General features: G+C 41.6%; 1 protein-coding gene and 1 long non-coding RNA gene across 2 annotated transcripts in view; both read right to left on the reverse strand.

Annotated features, from left to right (window-relative positions):
* LOC134092683 (ATP-binding cassette sub-family C member 12-like) overlaps window positions 1–19,700 on the reverse strand; it is a 46,218-nt gene that overhangs the window by 22,991 nt on the left and 3,527 nt on the right. The gene's annotated exons all lie outside the window — the stretch shown is intronic.
* Window positions 415–15,513, reverse strand: LOC134091816 (uncharacterized). Its single transcript, XR_009940146.1, has 4 exons — window positions 15,223–15,513; window positions 7,869–7,938; window positions 1,316–1,393; window positions 415–477 (listed from the first exon to the last, which is right to left on the reverse strand). It is a non-coding gene; the product is annotated as an uncharacterized LOC134091816 (long non-coding RNA).

A 19,700-nucleotide genomic window follows, 5' to 3' on the forward strand; every position in this document is an offset into this window, starting at 1 on the left:
TATTACTATATTTTATTGCATACTCGAAGTAGAACACATCTTGGCAAAACCCTTCAAGGTTATAGAGTGTATTGGTTTTCATCCTTTTGAAGATGCTCTGCAACTTCCGACTGTAAATACACCTCAGTATCACCTCACCTCTTGAATTTCCCCTTGGGGATCAATGAAGTATCCATCTATCTATCTATCTATCTATCTGTAGTAGGCTACAAGAGACCCCCCCCCCTTCTTTGTCATGAGTGATATATATAAATTACCACATAAGTCTAAGACTAAATAGAACTTAATAGAGTGTGCGTGCCTCTTTCCACAAATCATGTGTAGTGGTAGAGTCATAAGGTAGGAGGTCAAAATGGCAAAACATGATTTAGATAACTTATTGGTGTATTCATCTCCAGTAGGGATTACTGCAACGGGTTTTTCGCTTGGGTGTCACTGAGTCAAGCCCTCATCTACTTCTTTGGCTTCCGAGGTTTTCTGTGAAAGAGAATCACCTTGAGTTGACCATTTTTCATTTTGAATGCACTTCATTCACATCAATGTATTATAACTGGTTGGGCACCGAAACACTGTTCTGGTATGGCAGAGGTGCCAACGCAAATGGTAGTAACTGTACCGAATGACCGCAATACCATAATAAACTACGAGTCCCTGTACATCATACGCCATTTCTAATATCTTGCTCTGATAGCACCACATTAAGATACAGTTAGCTAACATAAACACTAGATGTACAAGCTTAAAGCTGAGGGGTGCACCACATAGGTAAGTGGACAGTGTTTGAGAACTCACATGAACAAATGCCAAGTACCTTGTCAAAAGTCTAGCAGCTACTATGTAAAAGGCTGTGAAACCCACAGCAAGCTGTTTAACATTCAAATGTATTGTGCATATAGAAGCACTGCGATATTGAGTATAACTTAGTGTTGAGTACAACTTTGTCTTAACAATAACAGCAATAGCGACAGTACCCTCTAGAATTATTGGCACCCTTGGGTAAAGTTTACTAAAACCTGTATAAAAACGAATCTTTTGGTGATTAATTGTACTCCCACAATGAAAACATATATGATTTAGGCTACCTAAGATCATCTGTCCCCATGTTACACCCTAAAAACTACCAACTCTTAGAAGAGTCCGTCAATGCAAACGGTCATGTCCCACTGAAAGATGGTGTTAACAAGCACATAGAAGGGTGGAATATAACTAATTATAGCTTAAATCACATCTACTCTTTAAAGGCATTCCAAAAATATATAATAGGCTACTGAAGATGATCTGTTGCCATGTTACACCCTAAAAACGACCAACTCACGCCATTTGTGTCCTTCAGCTTGCACTGGGGGGGGGGTCTTTGTGGACTTGGTTACAATGCATCTTCTGGTGGTGTGAACTGTTAAATCAGAGTGAAAGTAAGAAAGAAAAAGGACAGACAAAAGTAATGTATTAAAATAATATTACTATGGCACTACAACAAAACAATCATTCATACACTAATACTGATTAGAAAAACAAAAGGGCAGACACTAAGAATCTACAGGTACATACAAACATGTAAGTCATGTCGGGCTGTGGTGAGATACACGTCAAAATGTAAGAATTTGTGTAGTATGCTTTTCAAATTTTTATTATTTAAAAATCTACATCAAATCAATGCAAGTATTTATACATGTTATTGAAGCAGATCTGTGTAGCCTAGACTGTAGGGGTGCACGATTCAGAGAATTTCACGATTCGATTCGATTCCGATTTTCAGGCTCACGATTCGATTCAAAATCGATTTTCGATTCAAAAACGATTCTCGATTCAGAAAACGATTCGCAGTATAGTTACTTTCCCCATATGATTGCAGTAGACATACAATTTAAAAGAAAAGAAGCACAACAAATTAAATAAGTTTAATTCTACTAAATGTAAGCTTATTTGGGTAAGATGTATTGCTTTCATTCTGTCCACTCATAAGGATGGGCAACATAAAGTTATAATTTTGACTACATTATTTTCTATTTAGGCTACTTAATGATACTATATACTGTAGCCTGCCCCCTGTCACCTGGGCCAATTTACAAAATAATAAATCATATGATATAACCTTCTGATATTGATGCTGATAGAAGAGTATGCAGCTTGAAGGTTGTTGATATTTCAGTTGAAAATGGAATCAAATGACACATTTCCCTCTCCTGTCAAAGTAACACTGTGGATCCTAGCCTACACCTCTCCCAAAGTAAAATGGTAGGCCCTAACTGCTTTTACACTGCGCCAGGATTGTGTAGGCTACATCACTAGTTTTACAAGCGTGGACGCTAAATGGAGAATTAGGATTAAAATGCGGACTGTACCTTTAAATAAGCAACTTGAAGACTATGTTTGCACAATGCTACAGTGGGCTGTTTTCACAAAATTTCAGCTCAATGTTACATACAATACTGACGTTTTCCGAGCATGGCAACGTTATTTTTTTTCCCTCTAAGCACTGTCACCACAAGTTTTCTCACGTAATATTGAAGCCCTCCCGAGATATTTTTTAGATGGCATGGGGTGCCTGGTTCACTGAGGTGAAGGGCTGGACTAACGTGAAATGGCAAGATGTTAAACTATTCAAATAAGCCTACGCCTATAAAGACTTTGTGGTTAAAACTATGAAAATCAGTGAGTCTGCCACAGCTAACGTCAAGCACGGTAAGCCAATAGGCTATACGGCAGAAGTGTAATTCAATTGATCAGCAGCATCATGAGATTGCTATCATTATCGGAAAATACCGACAGGACAAACAACACATGAAAACACAAGTGCATAAATTATGTCTTTTTAGATCGATTTGCTGCAAATACAGTACCCTCCAGAATTATTGGCACCCTTGGTAAAAGTTGACTAAAAATAGGTCTAAAAACTAATCTTTAGGTGATTTATTGTACTCCCACAATGAAAACAATGAGGAAAAATACACCCTGCAAGAGAAGCAAATTTATTCTGAGAAAAAGGAAAATCTCATAAAGAAATAAATGTTTTTAATAAAAACACGTCACTCACAATTATTGGCACCCCTACTTGTAATACCTTCTTAAACCTCCCTTTGTCAATAAAACAGCATGTAATATTTTTCTCTGACACCCCATAAAGATTGAGAATACAAAGTAAGGGATTTAAGACCATTCATCTTTACAAAACCTCCCCAGATCGTCCAGATTGCTAGGTCCACACTTGTGCATTCTTCTCGTTGACTCATCCCACTGTTTTTCTATGGAGTTTAGATCAGGGGACTGCTATGGCAATGTCTGAAGCTTGATTTTGTGTTCAGTAAACCATATTTGTTTAGATCTGTGCATTTGTTTTGGTTCATTGACCTGATGAATGATCCAATCATGACCAACTTTTAGGGCCTTGGCAGAGATTGTTTGATTTCCTTTGAAAATGTTCAGGTTTTTCTTGGTGTTCATGATGCCATGCACCTTAATTAGGTTCCCAAGGCCTTTAGGAATTAAAACAGCCCCACAATAGCACAGCCCCTCCACCATAATTCTGATTAGGCATGGGGTTCTTTTTGGTATAGTCATTCTTCTATGTACGCCAAAGACACCTTAAGTGTTTTTAGCAAAAGAGCATAATTTTATTTTCATCTGACAATAGACCACACTCCCAGACATGTAATGGTACCATTCAGTAACTCCTGCCATTTACATTGTTCATTAAATGACTCTACTGGCTTTAACCTGACATGCTGTCTAAGTAATCTATTAGCAGTGAGGTCACTTTTGAAGATTTTTGGGGGGGACTTGGTGACCCCAAGATGATAGCTTTGTCTGTAACTCTCAACAGTGGTTCTTATGGATTTTTTTGCCTATCATACCATCCTCCATACTGTGCGTGGGAGCAAAATAGCCATGGGTCTTTGTCCAAGCATGTTTGCCACATTTCCAGATGATTAGAACCTTTTAGTCATCATTTTAACTGGAAATATAGGCATTTTCAACAAAATACCTAGTTTCCATAGACATTCTCTTACTTACAAATGTCAACACAATTTCTTTTTATTTCAATTTAGTGTATTCTCTTGTCTCTCCAATGTTGAAAAATGACTAGAGGATTTAGCCTCTGAGTGACTTCATTTTCATACCATAGTGAAAAAGAACGTCATGAACTACTTCTGAAAGTTCACAGACACTCTGATTTACTTTAAAACGTTGCATTTACATAGGAACATGCTCCTGTTAAATGTTGTACATAATATGTTTCAGGGGTGCCAATAATTGTGAGCAAGCTGTTTTTGTTCAAAATATTTATTTCTTTATGAGATTTTCCTTTTTCTCAGAATAAATTTGCTTGCCTTGCAGGGTATATTTTTCCTCATTGTTTTCATTGTGGGAGTACAATAAATCACCTAAAGATTATTTTTTATACCTATTTTTAGTCAACTTTTACCAAGGGTGCCAATAATTCTGGAGGGTACTGTAGTTTGCCACGCACAACACTGAACTTGACTCAAATGTTGTTTAGAATGACCCTACCCGTCTGCTTTCACTTTCAAAACCTGTTGACAGCGGTCTGTTAACGCGGTCCGTTAATGAAGGACCTCCGAAAATTGGCATTTGCGCCGACTATAGGCTACCCCCAGCGCTTCTGCTGAACTCTTTCATTAACCTATGTCAAGTAAAGAGTGCTCAGGCATAAGGAGTTTCTAATAGACGCGGCGCCATCTATGGGAATGGCGAACTAAACTAATTTTAGAACAATAGTTTAAACACCGTTGTGGGGGGGGGGGGGGGGGGAGGGGGGGGGGGTATATGAATCGATTCTTGGAATTTTATGAATCGATTCTGAATCGGTAGAGTTTGAATCGCGATTCGAATCCGTATCGATTTTTTTGCACACCCCTACTAGACTGTGCTGAAAAAAACAATATGTGGCTGTGAGGGACCGAGGCGGTCACCCCATGTTGTGGGAGGTGTGACACTGGATGTGTTGGTGTTGAGGAAGGAGATGGCAGGAGACAGCAGTTCCGCATACAAAAAATAGTCATTTATTTGATTGACGGGCAGATCAGGGAATCACAATCCGGGTCCAGGCATGATACAGGGTTCTTCCAGGCAACAACTAGGCACCAAACCAGGCACCAAACTAGGCAACAGACTAGGCACCAAACCAGGCACCAAACTAGGCAACAGACTAGGCACCAAACCAGGCACCAAACTAGGCAACAGACTAGGCACCAAACCAGGCACCAAACTAGGCAACAGATCCATACAAGGCGACTTTGCAAATCTATGGACCAAACTTTCCCCTTTGCCTCACAGCAAGCAAGGGTTACTTTTTTGTAAACTTCAAATGAAAAAGACTTCCCTTTACTCCTGGACCTCCAGCTCTTTCCATGTGGCTTCCCTGTCTCCCGTGTGTCTCTCATATGTGACCTCTCTATCAGTGAAAGAGCCCTGCCTTAAATAGGCTAGGCCATTAACCAATTAGTGTTGGACTGCACCACTATAGGACGTGTGTGTGGGGGGGATGGGGCTGTACCATTAACCCAATCACAGTTAAAACCAACAGTTCAACACAGACCTACATACAAATATTCACATACATATACACAACAATGAAACAAAACTAGTGCATATGTGTGCGCAAAGTCTGTGTAGTACAAGGCAGAGTCAAAAGTTATCAGAGGTGGAAAAGGAGAAGTCTTCTTTTTCACAGTGGCACTTACAATGACCAGGATAAATGCTTCTAACTAGAAGTAGTGAAAATGCCCTTAAAACAGCTTAGGGCTCATAGGGTTAAACTGGAGCTGTTTGGGCACATGGATGTTGCCTATGTTTGCCGAATAAAGGGAAGGTCCACAACCATAACAATACAGTTCCCACAGTGAAGCATGGTGGTGGGAGCATCATGTTATGGGGCTGTTCTGCTGTCTCATGCACAGAGAGCCTTGTTTGGGTGCATGGGATCATGAAAAAGAAAAAATAATGTTGACATTTTGAGGGATAACATCAAGACGTCTGCTCTTGGTCTAGGCTTAGGTCGCCACCAGTGGGGTATCCTACGAAGCAAGTTAGACATGTCTAGGCTATCTAGACATATCGAGGCTGCACAAAGCCTTAACTCGGGTATTAAAGGAACCGTATGTAGGAAATGTATTTCAATTAATCATAAAATGGCCCTGATATGTCACTAGACATTTAGAAATCATGCTAATTTCAAATACTTACATCACTGACAACAGTAGTCCGGCCAAGATACTGTCATTTAAAAGTGAAGTTGCAGCCCTCAACTGTTGATGTTGTTATGTTGTGTTTTGGTTTGATGCGCCGCCCTACACTTATCTACGAATCACGAAGTCAGTAGTATTTCGCCATCCGGGTTGCCAGCTATGCTATGTACCACCATAGACAGCTGCCGCTACAAACATATCAGATAAAAAATGTCTAACGTTATGGAACCTAAAAGACCTTGTTATGAATCAGAAATATGTCGAAATAAAACAAGGATTTAGGAGATTGATACGGCTGAAAACGGAGAAGAATTAGAAGACAGACGTCACTGTTGATAATTTGCTCCTGGACAGGTACAGATTCATTAGTTTGGCTAACTTACTTGTAGGCTAAATGGACATTTCAAATAGCCTATTCATGATAGTTGAACAAAGTTATGCATGTTCGTGAAAAGTAATGTTATGTTGGCCATATGGAGGAGGTGGGTCATTGAATTGAAAAGGTAGGCTAAGGAATTGTTTGGGAAATAGAAACAGCTAGTAGTCATTGCTAACGTCAGCAATGCATTATCAGAGTCATTATGCTGAGGAAAACAGCCCTTGCCATTGAAAGCCTAAGTTCCTGCTGCAGCTAAAAAAAAAAGAAAAACAGTGGCCAATCATTAAGTGCAAAAACTAGCCTCATATTCAATGCATTTATGCTCCCACTCCATTTTTAAAAGGTAAACTATGCAAAGTTTTTCAGTTAATCAATTCGTTCCATACTGTTATATATGATTAAATGAGTCATTACCGGTCGACCGGTGTTTTTTTTCGGCCACCCTAGTGGTCTGTAGTGGTAGAACCACACTTGCAACTTCAGGAGACCTCGGGCACGCACCCATGCTCTACTCCAGGAAGTGTCATGTAAAATCTCATGAAAAGGCACGGCAGACTGACCGTTTGAGGAGTTTTGTAAAATATACACGCTAAAGCTGTAGGGGAAGCTCTGCAGAGAAATATACAAGCATAAAACGAGCAAAAACGAAAAGTGAAGGCGAAACCGGCGATGAAATCGCCAATCCTGCATAGTATACCTTTAAGATATGATTAAAAGTTTGAAGAGCTCCAGGGTTGGCTGTACTTGTCCAAAGTGTTCACAAAAGGACTTGAATGAAAGCTCAGATTGTCCCCCTCAAAATGATACCATAATGAAATAGATTATGTAAATATGTCTTTAACAAAGGCCAATAGCAAGACATGCACCGGTGTCTAAATGTGTTTTTTTTCCAATGGGGGAGCGTAACTTTAACAGGTGATAACCCTAATTTAGCTGTGACTCCAGAAAATGTTAACAACAGACATGCATGTTTTCAAAAAGTATAAGCAACCTTTGCCCCCCTGAGTGCCACCTTGAGTGGTACCAACATCTCATCTGGCCCATGGACTAATGTGTGGGAAACACTGTACAGGCGGCGCATGTCATTGCAACATTGCTCTGGAAATCCCCCCCGCATTAATTGAAACGTCAACTTTATTGTAGGCTACTCGAGGCCAGAAAATAAATAGTGACATAATCGATTATGGCACTTTGCCGCATCGATGCTGAATCGTGCATGCCCCACATTGCGATTGCTTCGCCGAATCGATTATTGTTGACACCCCTAGTTGATACATACATACCTCTCACGTTACAATGCATGCCCTCAAAGGCTCTGGTGCGCCCTCCTCTCAAAAAACAAAATTCAGGATCCTGCAAAAAGAAAAAAGAAAAAGAAATGAGGATTGATTTCTAAGCACACCTCAGTCCTGTGTTCAGTGTACCAGCATAACTGTACACAGTGCATAAAGTAGGGTCCATCAATATGGGGAAATTTCAACTGTTCACAAAGAGCAAAGTTTCTAAACATTATCTAACACATAACACACAAATCTATGATTGTGACATGCCATACACACAAACACCTGTGTACGGAAATAGAAAAAAAAAATACAATACATATACGAGATCTACACATCTAAACAGCTATCCTGATGACATTTATAAGTCAAACACGCCTGAAGTTAATTGCATAGGCTACTCATGGGTTTCATCAGGTCCCTTTCCACAGGTGTATTAAATCAAACACCTTGGCTTTCAGCGCAGACTGCATGGCACCTGTGGAAATGGACCTGATGAAACCCAAGAATAGCCTATGCCTATGCAAATGGATAGTCGTACTTGGCTCATTGTTGGTAATTAACTTCGGATGTGCCTGGTCTGTTAATGCCAACGGGATCCTCATATCACGGACGTTAGGGTAGCAGCTAAACCTAAGATCCTTCATGCCTCCGCTTTAACCCTCTCTGCCTGGCTAAATTGCAAAGAATCCTCGAGGTAGTAAATAGTGTTAATGTTAGTTAGCTTGCTTCGTTCGTGCCATAGAAGTACAACTAAGCCAGTTAACATTTTTGCTCCACTTTATTTTCTTTCACAGGTCAGAGGCTGAGCAATTTAATATCAGGCATGCAAACTGGTCAGGGGTGAAAAAGGTGAGACTCTTCTCCGAACCCCCCCCCCCCCCCCCCCCCCCCCCCCCCATTTGGAAACAAATCTTCCAAAGTCTGCTGAGGGACCCGCTTTCTTTCTTACTATCTCTCTCTTTCTCAGTGCTTATGTACTTATTATGTACTTATTACACATTTCTGATGATTTCATGGGCCTAATGGACACTTAAACTATCAGAATAAGGAAAAGTCTGAATATTTGTTGGACCAAACCAGGTAATCAATAATCTTGCTTGAGACACACACTATTTCAAACTAATATTATTATATAAAATAGGAAACGTTTTAATATGCAGCCTATTCTACAGATTGTGTTTTTTAGGCTATATTGTGCTAGTGTGTTTAACCAACCAATAAAGTTATGTGAACTGTCTTCATATTACATGTTAAACTGTAGGCTACCTGTAGGCACAGACTATAGGCTACTGATCAGGGTCCTCCTGTAACTCGACAATCAAATGTAAATTTAATTTACGCATGGCTTACGAACTCGTAATGATCCGGGTGTTACTGAAAATTGTTGCAATTCACACACATAACTCAAACGGTTACGTGCGTTACGTGTGGTCAGAAGCAGTGGCAACTTTGTTTGGCTACGTTACTATAGCGAATCATTTGAGTTGCATATCTTTTGCGTAGGCTTTGCGTAAGGTCTATGCGAAGTGTGCTTCGAGTAACAGGGCCCACGTTCATGTCAATCAACTAGGCTACGTCTCTGGACAAAACGAAGCAGCCCAGTTTATGAGCATTTAATTCAACTGTCACATTAGCCTTTGATATAGGCTACTGATAAAGTCTGCCTATTTGCGTCACCTTTTGCCGATCTAGATGGTTCAAACTGCACGCATTCTTCATCAAAAGAACTCGTTATGTCTACATGTTTGTCTAATTTCGCTAACTTTCATCATTAGAAGAAAACAACCTATGCTACGTTGCTACACTAATCTCAGCGTCTTTTTCTAATAGAAGTTGAAAGTTTTAACTAGCCCACCTGTGAAATCCCTCGGCATCTCTTCTCGCCAGAATCACTATATTCCACCTGACATCTCAGACGCATCTATCTGCGCTCACAACAGAGGCTATACTTGGCGTGCACGTTCTGTTCGCGTTGCGTCTTTGTCAACATTTAGCTTCCACTAATGTTTATTAAACGCATAGGGGCTACATTCACGCATCCCTTGTGTAGTGTTTTAGATAAGGAATGACGGCGTAGGCATAGTATAACGAACGGTACTTTACTGAGTCACCAAGCATGCATCATTCAAGCATGGCAGCATGTACGGAAGCATCACTACATCATATATCAACATCCTGTATACCTACTTCCTGTAGTTCTAATTAAGCAGTGAACACAACATTTCCCCCCTTCTAAGAAAGGCTCAACTTCCATACATAACATTCATGTATAACTGTATAACATGGAATATAAGATCATGTAATCCATTGGCATGAACAGTCATCAGTACTATCACTAGACTGGTATGTAACTCATAAACCACAGGTAAGGAACTCATGTACATTTTCTCACATCAGGTTAATCAGATTCCATCAGCTTATATTGAACAGAGAAATAAAATAACACATCTGCCTGAAGTAGGCTAATACATTGGAATGCAGAATGACCTAGTCCTTCTGACTGAAACATTACTGTGCAACACATTTAAACTCAAGTATGACCAAACACATCAATTCAAATATTCAAGTCCATGTAAGTGCAATTATACGTATGACAGTGTTACGGTGTTTCAAGTAACATAGTCCTTCAGCCAGGTAGGCTGTCGAGAATCTCGCATGGGCCTGGGCGTGGGTATGGTGTCTGGTGGTTCAGTGCTCTCATCAGTGTGTGTGGATGTATCTGTGGTGTTGGGGAATGCAGTAAGGTGAGAGGCATTCCAGGTGTTACCATTATTCAGTATGTATGTGCCCTCGCCAATCTTCTCACTAATTGTTAGAGGATCACTGAACTTCCTATGCCCCTTAGGAACATGAAGCGGGTTTTTCACACGCACTCTGTCCCCTTTTTGGAAAGAAGGAGGACGAGCACCTCGTTTTGCATCAGTGTACACCTTCATTTTGTGTTGCCGTTGGCTGACTCTACGGCGTACGTCCATGTCAGTCTGTGTGGATACAGGAGCAGGTGGTAACAGCGTCAGCCGTGTGCGCATTGGCCGTCCATGGAGCAGCTCAAAGGGTGAAGTACCAGTTGTGGCGTGCGGTGTGGCACGATAGACATGCAAAAAGTCAGTAACAGCTGGTTTCCATGGCTGATGTTGCTGAATGGCCAACTGAATGGTTTGTTTGAGCACTCTGTTAAATCTCTCTATGGCTCCATTGGCCGCCGGATAATAGAGAGAGGATCTGTGATGGCGAATTTGTCTTTCTTCTAAGAAAGCAGCAAAGGCAGCGGAGGTGAACTGAACGCCATTATCTGTCACAATGCTCAGCGGGTTGCCGTGCCGACTGAACACGGATGACAGGAATGTAATCACAGCGTCAGTAGTAATGTTGCGAGTAAAGGCAACCTCCGGCCATTTACTGTAGTAATCAGTCAATGTAATGGCATACCTGCAGTCTGGAGTGGCTGAATCAAAGGACCCAACGATGTCCATGGCGACCTTCTGCCATGGGCCATCTGGTAAAGGCACTGGTTGTAGTGGAACTGGGCGTGGTTTGGCGGTTTTGTCATTCAACTGGCACCAATTACAGGAGCGGATGGCATTGAGTACTTCCGTGTCCATCTTCGGCCACCAGTAGAGGTCACGAAGTCGTTGCTTTGTCCGCACCACCCCTTGATGAGACTCATGTGCAACTGATATCAGGTCAGGACGTAAAGCTATGGGTACAATCAGCCGTGAGCCACGAAAGATGAAGAGGTCTTTAGCAGAGAGTTCATGTCGGAGTTTGTAGTATAGCAGCAGCTCGGGTTCCAGGCCTTTAGGTGAAGGAGGCCACCCGCGCGTGATCTGTGCGCGGAGTTTCGTGAGCTCAGGACATGAAGCACAAGCAGCGTCAAGGTCAGCAACAGACAGAGTCTTATGAGCAGTAGAGAGGAGAGCAACAAATTCAGGGTCGGTGTCATCAGCAGAAGCAAGGGATCCATCAGCAGCTGGAGCAGCAGGTAAAGGCAAGCGAGACATACAATCAGCAGGAGCATTTTCAGAGCCTGGTCGGTAGATGATGTCGTAGTTGAAGGACATGAGACGAGCAGACCATCTTGAAACACGTAGACCAGCACGCCCGACACCTTTTGTGGTCAGCAAGGTTGTCAGCGCCTGGTGGTCTGTCCGTAGGGTAAAGCGGCGCCCCCACAGATATGTACGCCACCGTTCAACAGCCCACACGCAAGCTAAGGCTTCTTTTTCCACTGTAGCGTATTTGCGCTCAGCAGCAGAAAGAGTTCGAGACGCAAACGCCACAGTCCTTTCAACCATGTCTGAGCCTACCTGTGACAGTACGCCACCTAATCCATAGTCTGATGCGTCTGTGGACACTATGGTATGCAGTGTGGGATCAAACAAGGCTAGGGCCTGGCTATCCAGTAGCATTTTTTTAACAGTCTCAAAACTAGTCCGTGCTTCATCAGACCACTGAAACGCACTGTCCGTTGTCCTTAGACATGCGCGCATCGGTTCCACCACCGTAGCGTGGTTTGGCAGGAATTTTGAGTACCATGAAAGCAGTCCGAGGAAGGAGCGGAGAGTTGAGGCATCAGAAGGCGCAGGAGCATTGGCAATGGCCTGTATGCGCTCTGAGTCAGGTTGAAGGCCATCGGCTGAGACGATATGTCCTAGGAAAGGCAGGCTGTGCTGGCGGAAACGACACTTGTCCTCATTAAGCTGCAGGCCAGCAGATTTCAGGCGTTGTAGAACAGCTTCCAGGGCCTTGTCGTGGGCAGGCATGTCACAACCATGTATGATGATGTCGTCAAGGTAGTTTTGTACCCCTGCGAGGCCAGCGAGGACGATGCTCATCATTTTCTGGAATGCAGCAGGTGCTGAAGCTAGCCCGTATGGTACACGACAAAAACGAAACAACCCCTCATGGGTAATGAATGCTGTAAGGTCTCGACTGTTTTCATGCAGAGGCATTTGGTAGTAGGCACTCGCCAGGTCAATTGTAGAGAATACGGTAGAACCCTTTAAGTTGGACAGCAGTTCATCCATATGGGGCAATGGAAAAGCATCCACGATGACTGCTTTGTTGGGTTCACGCAAGTCAACGCACATGCGAATTTTGCCTGACTTTTTCTGTGTAACAACGATTGGTGACACCCATGCTGATGCATCGATTCGCTCAATTACACCTGTGGTTTGCAGATGGTTCAATTCCTCCGTCACTGCATTTCGAACAGACAATGGCAAGCGACGAAGCCTTTGACGAACAGGTGTAACTGCATCATCAATTTTCACCAAATGGACAAAGTTCTTTGCACAGCCGAAAACAGGTGTAGATGTAGTGGTACACTCCAACACTGGTGCAGGATGAGTAGAGGAGTCAGGAGGCAGGACCTTGTTGTTGGCTATGCGTATCTGTAGTGCAGTCAGGAGGTCTCTCCCTAGGAGTGGAGTCCCATTGTTCACAATGAAGAAGGTGCATTGGGCTGTACGGCCATTTAGAGAAGCATTCACGGACAAGCAGCCAAGGACAGGGATGTGCGTTTTAGAATAAGTCACAAGCCTGACCTTGGGCGCCGTCAGCTGAATGTGGTTGAAATGGCGCGCGTAGAGGCTTTGGGGCAGGATGGAAACAGAAGACCCAGTATCGACGACTAAGTCCACCTTGCAGGGCTGTGAGTGATGTGCAGTAGGCCTAATATCCACAGTACATGTAATTTTAGTTGATGCACACGCAGCATGTTCTGTGTACAGTACTAAAACTTCGGGAAGTTCAACCTCACGTACTTCACGTGTGTCTGGCTGTGTGGAGCGACACACTTTAGAAAAGTGTCCAGTCTTGTTGCATTGCCTGCATGTTGCTGTTGCTGCTGGGCAGTTAGTTGCGTTAGCTAAGTGGGCATCAGATCCACAGCGATAACATTTTCTTTTACCTTGTGCAACAGGTGCATTGGAGCTAGCATTCACATGTTTCCCTCTCCCCTTTCGTTTGAATGTATGCTGCACCGCCTGTACTTGGGCAACACGTGTGTCTGTTATTGCCTTGGCTTGGTCCACAGCAGACTCAATTTGAGTAGCCAAAGTCATAGCTCTCTCTAATGTAAGTTCAGGCGTTAGCAACAGTCTTTCACGTATCCTTGGGTTGCACACATGTTCTATCAGCTGGTCACGGATCATTTCATCTGCGCGTTCGCCAAAATCACAGGTTGACACTAATTCACGCAGAGCTGCAATGTATTGGAGTATTGACTCGTGGGGAGCTTGAGCACGTTTACGAAAAGCATGGCGCTCCGCCACAGCATTAGTCTTTGGGTTAAAGTGGGCCTTAAGGGCATTCACAGCAGTGTCATAACTTGTACCTGTGTCGGGAATTGAGTAGAAAAGTCTTTGTCCCTCTGTACCGAGGCAATGTAGTAGAACAGCTCTTTTCCTGGCAACTGGCCAATCTTCTCCAGTCGCGTTGATAACTAGCAGGTAATTTTCGAAGATTCGTAGCCATGTTTTAAACGGCACAGGAGGCTCACCAGGGCATGGAAGAAAAAAACTTGGAAAAGGCACGTTTGCAGCCGTCATCTCCGGAGAAGTAGAAGAGTAATCTCGTCGCCAATTTTGTAGTGTTTTAGATAAGGAATGACGGCGTAGGCATAGTATAACGAACGGTACTTTACTGAGTCACCAAGCATGCATCATTCAAGCATGGCAGCATGTACGGAAGCATCACTACATCATATATCAACATCCTGTATACCTACTTCCTGTAGTTCTAATTAAGCAGTGAACACAACACCTTGCTGAACAGACACGTTTTAAATGCGGCTCTAGAAACACCTCAAGATGCGTTAGCGTCTGCGCATGATTTCTAAACTCAGTTGTAAATTCAATTCACCTTGCCCCCCCCCCCCCCCCCCCCTAAATATTTTCTCATCGGATCTGCGCGAACCATGTAAGTCACCTATTTTTGATTCAAAACGGCGAATTTCGCCGAAAGGTGAGGAGTTTGCATGCCTGTAATATACACGTAAATTGCATCCAAGCTGCAAAGAAACAACGAGCTAACACCCCAGCTAGTCAATGTTAGCTACCTTGAGCTAAACAGCTAGCTTCGTTCGTGCTGTATAGTTGGTGCCACTTCTATATATTTTCCCTAGCTTGCACTTCTTTACACAGACATGATACATATTTTTCGGTTGTTGTCCTAATTAATAATTGTTAATTGAACTGCATTTCTGAATTCTTTCTTTCTGTTTAATATGGGTGATAGAACTTGGTGATAGAGCTCGAAATATGTAGAGTTATTGTAAAATGTTAAGGGAACAATTGCTAATGCTTTTGAAGGAAAATGCTAGACAAGACCAGAGAATGTCTACAAGACTTACCTCAAGTTCACCGTAATTTCGCAAGATTTAAGTCAGGCGTTGAGTCTTCTCTCATCCAAAGTTATGCACAGGTCCCTCCAGTGATGACTTGAACTGCGTGCTTGCCGTTTGCAGCAACCGTTGAAAACCGGCTTCATACTGGTAAAAATAGGCTAAGCCTTTCAATTTAAATATCCTTCGAAACAGACTCGCCGTGAACTGAATAATAAATTATTATTTATTAACATAACGTGCAGCTTATAAAGGTATGTCGTGCCGTCAGTTGTACCGTTTGTTGGCCGTCAAGCGATCAAGACATGCGCGGTACACATTTCACAGAGGATTCGTTACGTTTCCTATTTCGTCATTATGCGCATGCGCAGTACGGATTTACAGCCAGTCACGGATCGTGTACTGACAGGGGGGTATGGGCGGCGCCATCTTTGGAAATCTTGGGAAATCATAACCACGCCCATATTCTGGCCAATCCAATCAAATGGGTGAAAGGGCGGGCTTTGTGCGAAACTTAGCCGAACAGGTGTTCTGTTCTGCTCGGCTTGTTCAGCTAAACAGCTAATACGTTACGGTTACGAGACTGGCAAGCTAGGCTACTGCTACGTTTACTGCGAAGCCACCGAAGTCGAAGACTGATTCTAACCCACCTGAATTTGCTGGTAAGTTGAACCGTGTTCATGTATGTCTCTTAAAGGCATGTGTTCAGACATCTTATGATTATGTATCCTGCAAGCTAACCGGGTAAACTCATGTGAATAGTTAGTGCTGCTAACAAGTTAGCCTACTACAAATAATGAACGGAGTTGTGTTTGCACCTTCTAGCAGGTGAAATAAGCTATCGTTAACGTTACGTTACCCCATTTACAATAAACGATAGAGAAAGTTAGACTCCACTACAGATACATTGATCTTTAGCTTTAGTGATTAACGTTACCCATCTCTGTTCTCATTTTATTATTGGTAATGTAGTTATGAAACGTTGAAACGTATGATCCTGTGACATTGAATGTGGCGGTCATTTCATTGTAACATTAACAATAATTTATGTCAACAACAAGCTCGCTTTATTCCGTCAAGTTATTGACAAAATCGTAGTCTAGTATTAGTTGTACATCATTGATGTGTTTTATGTTTTAGCAATAATCATGGGTTTCATCAGGTCCCTTTCCACAGGTGTATTAATCAAACACCATGCTGTCTGCATTCATAGTCAAGGTGCTTGATTTTATACACCTGTGGAAAGGGACCTAATGAAAACAATGAATATACAAGGGTGTTGTGCTATGGATTATGCAATGAGTAAAACTAAATACAATTTTAGAGCAATGATTTGCACAATATGTAATTTTACTGTCAAAATCACACTTGTGAATACTGGTGATTACAAGTGTTGTTAGTTGACACTTGTGTTGTACTTGTATTGCATTTCATTGTAGGTTACACAGGTATGAATGTAATTAAATGTTTACCTTTCTATTTTGGCAGTACCTAATGTGTGGATCATTGAAGACTGCTATGTTTGCTGTGGAGAGGAGGTGGCAAGGAGGTCCCTGAGCTCTAACCTGGGACTAAATGCAGGTGAAATGGCTTGGCTGGGGTCGACTGAGGTGGCATAGCATCCTTCTCCTTTTTGCCTAGTCCCCGAAGAGTGGATTTTGCCGCAGAGATGAAGCAGAACCTGTGTGATCTCCATCTGCGCCTGAACTTGCACTTACAAATGGTTATGGAACTTTTCTAAGAGATGCTGTTACTGATACTGATGGACTGTTACACCCTTTCCTTTACTTATGTCAAAACCAATGTCTGTTCATTAACAACATTACTGTTGATGGCACTGAAGTTGAAAATAAAAACAAAAATGTTTATGGGACTTTTCTGGTCAAATGTGACCTACATTTAACTTGTGTCAAACCAGTTTTGTCTATGCTGTCAAACATTTACGATTAAATTGCAGTGGGAGCAAAAACAATCAGTAGGTTGAATTAAAGACCCAGATGCGGAAGTACATTTGCATTTTTACTTATGTCTTGAGCATTACAGGTAAATAACACAATGTTGTAAGCTAGTAAATAGTCAGTATATAGACTGCTTTGCAAACTCAGATGTAAATAAGGTAATCATGAAGGGGTCTGCTGGTGAAGAGTCTTTGAAATCAGAAGTTGTCACTGGTCGAGAACTGTTAGGAGCCAGCTCCTCATGTTCAGCACCCACTGGTTCAGCCTGGCTGGATCACCTAAAGAGAAACTTGACACAGGCAAGAATGGTAGATTGTTAATCATTGTTATAATCAAATTATTTGAATTGCACTCCAATGTGGGACATATCAGTCTGTTCTTGTGTTGCATATATTGATTTGGCACACGCATATGTTACAGTACACTTTTGTTTCCTTGTGTCTAACCTATAACTGACAGTGGTATGTTGACTAGATGTCGCTCGTTATCACAGCTCCCGTGTTCAAAGTATACAGTCAGGTTCATAGCGGTTCACCTCAGCAAGCCGTTTAATGTGAGGATTGAGGAATCTTCGGCTTAGGTTAATGTCTTCACAAACGTTTTGATCTTAAATGCAACAACCGAGGCTGCAAATTGACAACAGACTAAGTATTCCCTAAAGTTTTTTTTTGAAGAAAACACATATGTTACCCTTGCACAGTCTGTTTATTGATTACAGCTAACTCAAGTACCTGGGGCTAGTAACATTAACATGAACTCACAACAGCGGTTTTCACTACATTTCTTAAATGAATGTTTGTGGGTGATTCTGCCATTAGGTTTCAACAATAAGCAAATTAGTTCATTGCTTCCTTAACGTTACACTTACGTGGGGATTTCCGATAGTAAACCAGCATGTTTGCGGTAGGTTAAACCAGAGACACACCACAGACGCTAATTTGTCCTAGCGATTTATGCTAACGTTAGCTTGCTACTGATGCTAAATAGTGCTAACGTTCACATAAGCTAGCAGCTACGTGAAATAATAGTGGAATGTCACTTACCGGAAAACTAGAGTGATGTCCTCTCCTGGTGTCGGTTAGTACAGTTAATAGCAGAGATATTTCAATAAAAATGTTCAGAGAGGATACGGTCAAAGATCGTACAAACCGTCTCTGATACGGTGATAAAGATTCAGGATCACGGCTGAGACGTCCACTCGGCTGGCAACGTCAACCTCGACATTGGTCAGCTGTCAATCAAGTTGACGACGTCATTCATTTTTTATATCCAAATGCGATCTAAACTAACGAGTTAGAAAAAAATTCACCCCCCTCACAGTTGTCAGGGACCGGGAAACTACCGAAAAATACAATAAAAGTCCATGGGACCAGGCTTTAAAAACATGAATTTACGCCGTGAAAACGGACATTTTAACATGGGCGTCTATGGAAATTTGCTCTGTTTTGGGACCAGTCCCCAGCGGATTTTCGAGGTATTGCAGTTTTTCGAACTTCCGGGTAGGCTTCATTGTTCAGTTTAGAATGTTGCCGCTTGGTCTACACGAAATTTAAGTTAGCCTATCAGATATCAAGTTATATTTTATAGTTAAACTACAAAGTTTATAAAGTCATACAATAGTGATAAACAGTAGGCTATACTTATTCTGAAAAGTTTTTATATATAGATCGTTTTGTTTAACAAATTATAAGCAAGGTCACTTATGTTGCTAGGCAACTCTAAACAAATGCCTCAGGTTAACATCAGACGTGTCTGACACATTTTCCACACGTTTTCCCCCTAGTTTTGGTTCAAATAATGTGTTTTGCTGCTTGGACTACACTTGGTGGCAGTCTTGGCATTTTGGAAACCTTTCATTTCATATTTATATATAAAAAAAAACAGGTTAAAGTCTAGCCTACATAATCACACTGTAATATTAACACTGTGTTATTGTCATTTAATATGGATTGCATTGTTTTTATAATACAGTATTTGTGTGTCACAATAACATCAAAAAGTATTTTGAACACGTAAAGTATGTGTAAAGAACATTTTTTTACTTTTCAATTTACAGTTATATTTAGTTTAACATTTTACTAAATTACACTGCAAATTAAACAATGTTTCATTGTAATTCCCTTTACAGGTTTTTTATGTAGCGATTTTACAGCATTTCAGTGTTAATTTTACGGACATTTTTTAATCTACCAAAATGTGAACAGACGTGAACATAGTGAAAAATGAAATAGCATGGATGATAATATGATTGTTTTTGTGTCTCTTCAGAGACATTAAAACAAAGTTAGTGTAAAGGGAATATTGCACTGATAACATGCGTTTTGTGCTTTAAACTTAAGTAATGTTGGACTGTAACTGAAACTTCTTATAACTTAAACTTACTAAGTTGAGTAGCCTTCATTATTATTAAATAACATTAATGAATTAACCATCAAATATTTCCACACTGGAGATTTCAGAGAAGCAGGAGGAGGTCTGTGCCGTTGATGTGCATTTTAACTGACTGCAATTTAATATAGCCTAGAGGAG

This window comes from Sardina pilchardus, chromosome 9, assembly GCF_963854185.1.
Source record: "Sardina pilchardus chromosome 9, fSarPil1.1, whole genome shotgun sequence".
In the NCBI taxonomy this organism is placed as follows: Eukaryota; Metazoa; Chordata; class Actinopteri; order Clupeiformes; family Clupeidae; genus Sardina; species Sardina pilchardus.